At 52.9% G+C, this 5,326-nt stretch overlaps 1 long non-coding RNA gene across 1 annotated transcript; it reads left to right on the top strand.

The window, feature by feature from the left end:
* Window positions 1-1,826: 1,826 nt before the first annotated feature.
* LOC119086319 lies at window positions 1,827-5,109 on the top strand. The gene is made up of 3 exons (XR_005089567.1): window positions 1,827-1,867; window positions 2,558-2,837; window positions 4,709-5,109. It is a non-coding gene; the product is annotated as an uncharacterized LOC119086319 (long non-coding RNA).
* Window positions 5,110-5,326: the final 217 nt, after the last annotated feature.

Raw genomic sequence — 5,326 nt, 5'->3', positions numbered from 1 at the left:
GTGGTACATTAGCATCTATGGCCAGGGCCAGGGATGGTGCTGAATACCCCACAGCATCAACTGGCACATTAGCATCTATGGCCAGGGCCAGGGATGGTGTTGAGTATCCCACAGCACACAGGACAGCCTCCAGAATGGAGAATGACTGACTCAGTCCTAAATGTCAGTTGTCAGCCCTGATCCACGCCAAGCCCTGCCTCTCTGAAGAACCTGCTATAATTCCACCTGCTCCAGGAAGCACCAAGTTCACCATCCACCGATGGCCCCTCTGGTCCCTGTTGGGGTCCTCTGATGCTCTTGGGAGTAGTCACAGCAACAACCCTGTGTCAAGCAGGAAAGGAACAGAGCCCATCTTGCAAATCTCATTCAAGTGTTCTCATTTGTGTTGGGGAAAAAAAAGAAACACAGCTACAGAGGCAGAGAGGCACATGACCATGAGAAGTTTAAGGCCAGCGTGACAACCTTTATTTTGCCTAGGCAGGACTACCATTGAAAAGCCCTGACTCAAAAATAATTACACACACACACACACACACACACACACACACACACACACACACACACACACACACGGCTAGTAAATTATCATACAGCCATCACCCTTTAACCATATTCCAGATCAACATGGGACCCTTATCCCAGAAGCTTCCCAATGTGCCCCTGCCCACCCTGAGATAACCACGGTCTTAACTTTTGCAGGAACTGTCTTACTGTAGATTTTGCTTCATAGTTTTGTCGCCCAATTAGCCTAGACAGTACAGCTTAATGGTGTCCTCTGAAAGTATTTAGGACTTACTGGGGAGGCATCCTCCTCCCAAGGGCTTTCCCCCCACCCTGCCTTTTACTTTTATTTTTGAGACAGGATCTCACTATATCCCCTGGCTGTCCTGGAACTCACAGAGACCCTAGTGCCTCTGACTCCAGAGTGATAGGGTTAAAGGTGTGCCTTACCATGCCGGCTCACCCCTGCCTTTCCACTCTGCCCTCCGTGTGCCTTGCTTTCTGCACACTGATCTGTATTAGTAATCTGATCTGATACCTCCTCCGTCTTCTGCATGCCTGTGAACTGGCAGCAGGCTGAGGGGGCTCCATCAGGCTCAGGTCTAAGGCCACGGCAAGTTTACAGGTGGCCTCCTCCTTTGGAACTCTGAGCCACTTCCGATGAGGCCATCTGGAGCTAAGGCCATTGTCAGTTGAGTCTCTGAACGGCATGGCAGGACCTGGCGTCTCTTTCTAACAGCCGCCGCCTCCCATCCTGCACACTTAGTGTTCTGGTCCTCGGGATATGGGAGTAGTGACTTCCAGGCTCCCAGAGTTCCTCATAGCTCTGTTCCATGGTGCCCTCTCAGGGTACCACTACTGATAATGAGATTGACTCTGGCATCCCAGGATGATGGCTAGTGATGACAGCCCTTGTGGTGGTATTGTGTTCTCCAAAATATTGTGTACCTTAATAAATTTATCTGGGGTCAGAGAACAGACAGCCACTAGATACAAAGGCTAGAAAATGGTGGCACTCACACCTTTAATCCTAGCATTCCAGAGATAGAAATCCCTCTGGATCTCTGTGAGTTCAAGGCCACATTGGAAACAGCCAAGCATGGTGACACGCCTTTAATCCCAGAAAGCCAGCCTTTAATCCCAGGGAGTGGTGGTAGAAAGCAAAAAGATATATAAGGCGTGAGGACCAGAAACTAGAAGCATTTGGCTGGTTAAGCATTTGGCTGGTTAAGCATTTGGCTGGTTAAGCATTTGGCTGGTTAAGCATTCAAACTTTGGAGCAACACAGTTCAGCTGAGAGCCATTGGGATGAGAACACAGAAGGCCTCCAGTCTGAGGAGACAAGACCAGCTGAGGAATTGGCAAGGTGAGATAGCTGTGGCTTGTTCTGTCTCTCTGATCTACCAGCATGGACTCCAATAACTCGCCTCGGGTTTGATTTTATTAATAAGAACCTTTAAGATTCCTGCTACAAGCCCTAGCCTCTGTCTCCTTCTGTAGCACTAGGTCAGATGTATAGCATCAACTCGACTCTTCAGTCTCATCCAGCCTCAGCCCCATGGCTCACACTGTCGTGTGTGACTCCTGGGTGCCTCAAGGTGTCTTCCTCTGGTAGAATCCTGAGGCCCTCTGGCCAGGAACTGTATTTCCCAAGTCCTCTGGGACATGCCGTGTACCATCAATGTCCAGGTGTCTTCAGCCCATATTCTCTCATGGTTTTGTTTGTTTTTGGTTCTGTTTTTTCAAGATAGGGTTTCCCGGTGTAGCCCTGGCGGTCCTGGATCTCGCTCTGTAGACCTGGCTGGCCTTGAACTCACAGATCTGCCTGCCTCTGCCTCCCAGGTGCTGGGATTTAAGGTGTGTGCCACCACTGCCTGGCCTCTCATGCATTTTTAATGGGATTTTCCGTCTTCTGGCTATTTAAGTCTCTGTCCTTTTTCTCCTAATCCCTCAAGGATGCTTTCGTTTATTCTTCCTTTTCTTTCTCTAAAAGTGTGTTTTCCCCAGCTCATGATTTGCTACCAGTCATTTTTGGTTTTGACATCCTTATCCACAGAGACATTTACAGTATTGGAATCTCGGCCAGTGTGAGCAGGATGGGTTCCCAGTGGGGAACAGCCAGAGCCAGAAGACGCCGGGGTCTCAACCAACATTTCTCCGAGCCTGAAGTCCAGCCCATCACTTCCCTCCTCAGAAGCCTCGCCCGCCATGCTGCCCCACCCTGGCTCTTGGCTGGTCTGGATGTGGTTAACAAGCAAGCCAAAACAAGACACGCTGGCTAATCCCTAGGGGGGGCACCTAGACCCAGGAGGCATGGAGCCATCTTAGAAGCCAGGGTAAGATCTACATGTGGGTGAGGGCCATGTGGTTTTGTTTTCAGGGGTTTCAAGAGGAAAGGAGGTACTCCCTCAGCATCTGCCACTCTGCTGTCCCCGCCCCCAAACCTAGTGAACGAGAAACATCTAAATGGGCTCCCCAGGAGCTGGCCTGCTCCCTAGGCCAGGGTTTATACCCTGCTACTTTGGATACTCTAAATTCAAACCCTAGGAGGCTGCCGGGTGCCACTCACTCACCGGGTCCAGCGCCTGCCGTGTGTCGGTGGCTGTCCTTGGTGTGGCTACGGCTGAGGTGGAGCTAAGAGCGCCTTGCCAGCTGGAGTCAGACACCAGGTGAGACAGGGCCCGGAAAACAGCTGTGCTGCCAGCTGCTGTCTGAGTGTTCACCACAAGTTACTCTTGTCCAAGCACCGAGACACGGGTGCCGTGTCTGTCCCAGTCTGCAGATGAGGGGATGAAGGCAGAGAGGGATGTTGCTGCTGCCACACCAGGCTGTAAACCCAAGAGATCCGAACCTGGAATCCACAACCAATCTGCACAGTGTGGGTCTGATGACAGTGAGGAGCACATAGAAAGGGGGCAGGATGGGATTGGGGATTTAGCTCAGTGGTAGAGCACTTGCCTAGCAAGCGCAAGGCCCTGGGTTCGGTCCTTAGCCCTGGAAAAAAAAAAAGAGGGCAGAACTCAGCAGGAGAGGGGGATGTGCTTCTAAGGGGTAAGGGGTGTGTGTGTACAGACACATCTGTGTTACATACACTGTGCTAGCCTCTCTGTGTGTATATCTGCATGCATGCATGAATGGACGTGTTTGCACATGTGTGCTTGTGTGTGTAGACCGTATGGGTATGTGTGTGTGTGCCTGTCTGTCTGCGTTTTTGTGTGCCCACATGTGTGTACATACATATGTGTCTCTACACGCTATGTGCCTACATGCCTGTGTACCTGTGTCAGCACCATTTTGTGTTCCTGTGCACATGTGTGTGTACGTGTGTGTGCCTGTGTAAGCACTTCTCTGTGTGTGGGTGCACATGTGAGCGTTGGGGAAACTTGGTTGTCCCCCTTCTGGGAGGTTGGCCCCACAACTGGAAGCAGAGGCTCCCGAGGAGTCTTATCTGGGTGCTGTGGCTACCCATGCAGCCGCTGCCGCTCCGTGCCTCTCAGGCTGTCTTGCCCCAGTCTCCCCAGCTCCTGGATCATGGCCCTCTCAGGCTTCGTCTGAGGTGGGAGGGAGCATGGAGCACCGTCATGGCGGTGACAAACAAAAGCATTTGGGGGACACCCCCTGTGACAGGCTAGCTCAGCCCACCCCTGGTCCTGGAAGTCTTCACGGCTGCGGGGCAGGGGACGAGGAAGCAACGTGACCAGGCTCACTGTATCCAGACATGGAGGTGGCTCACCTGGGCACACTCCCATGGCAGAGTCACACATGACTTCTTTTTTCTTTGAAAAAGACTCTGGCGAGGTTTGTTATGTCACTTCCTACATGAGGAAACCAGTCATTTCACAACCTCATCACTAGAGAACTGGTGTGGCCATCAGGCCCTGAAGGGGCTTTTAGTCCCAAGCAGCCCCGGGCCTCCAGCAGGGGCAGCAGTCACCCGATGCGCACATGACTGAGGTGTGGATGTGGCCTCCGCCTGGTTCAGGAAGGAGGAAAGAGCAGGGGCCTACCGAGGAGAGATCGTCACGTATTGTCATTGGTACATAGGGATCGGAGGGATCAGAGTTCCAGCAATTCCTGCCACTTCCTGCCTCAGTTTCCCCACCTAGGCTCCGGCTGCGGAGAAGAGTCTGTGCCAGCCACAGGCTGAGCACCCTAGTATTTGTCTGGGGCCTCACTTCCTTCCCTTTTTCCTGCCCTCTGCTCACAGCGTGAACTAAGACTTAAGTAATCCTGTAACTGTCTGCAGTATGGCGGGCTACAGCAGCTGGTGCCTGGATCGAGGAAGCTCCTGCATCCTTGATACCAGCGAGACATGGGGGAAAGTGAAGAGACCAACCAAGGCTCTCCAGCCAACGCTGGACGTATTCCCTCCACCCCGGCCCCATCCAAATCCTGATGCTCAGCAGCAGCCATCTCGTCTCTCTGACATGGCCACAGGAGTGCTCATCCCTCCCGGTTCCTCAGAGGACTTGTTATTCCCAGGGGAGACCGTCCCCAGAGGTCTCTATCCCAGCTCTGCTGTTCACGCAGAGGTGCCTGGTCTCCAGCTTTATCATGGTGCATCTCACTGCTGGAGTCCTCCCCTGGGCTCTGCCCCCCCCCCCCCCCCCCCCCGTCCCTTGGCCCTCCTGACAAACCCCCGAGCTGGCCCCAAACAAAGCCTTTCCTCTGCAGTTCACGCTTAAAGCCAAATCGAGGCTGGAATAATGGCTCAGTGGGAAAGAGCAAGCAATTACCACCACGCCTGATAGCCTGAGTTCAACTTCCTGAACCTACAGGACAGAACAAGAGAACCAGCTCCCTCAGGCTGTCCTCTGCCCCTCCA

Source organism: Peromyscus leucopus, chromosome 20, assembly GCF_004664715.2.
Source record: "Peromyscus leucopus breed LL Stock chromosome 20, UCI_PerLeu_2.1, whole genome shotgun sequence".
Classification (NCBI taxonomy): Eukaryota; Metazoa; Chordata; class Mammalia; order Rodentia; family Cricetidae; genus Peromyscus; species Peromyscus leucopus.
The sequence above is the reverse complement of the archived record's forward strand: the minus strand, read 5'-3'. Positions and strand labels throughout refer to the sequence as shown.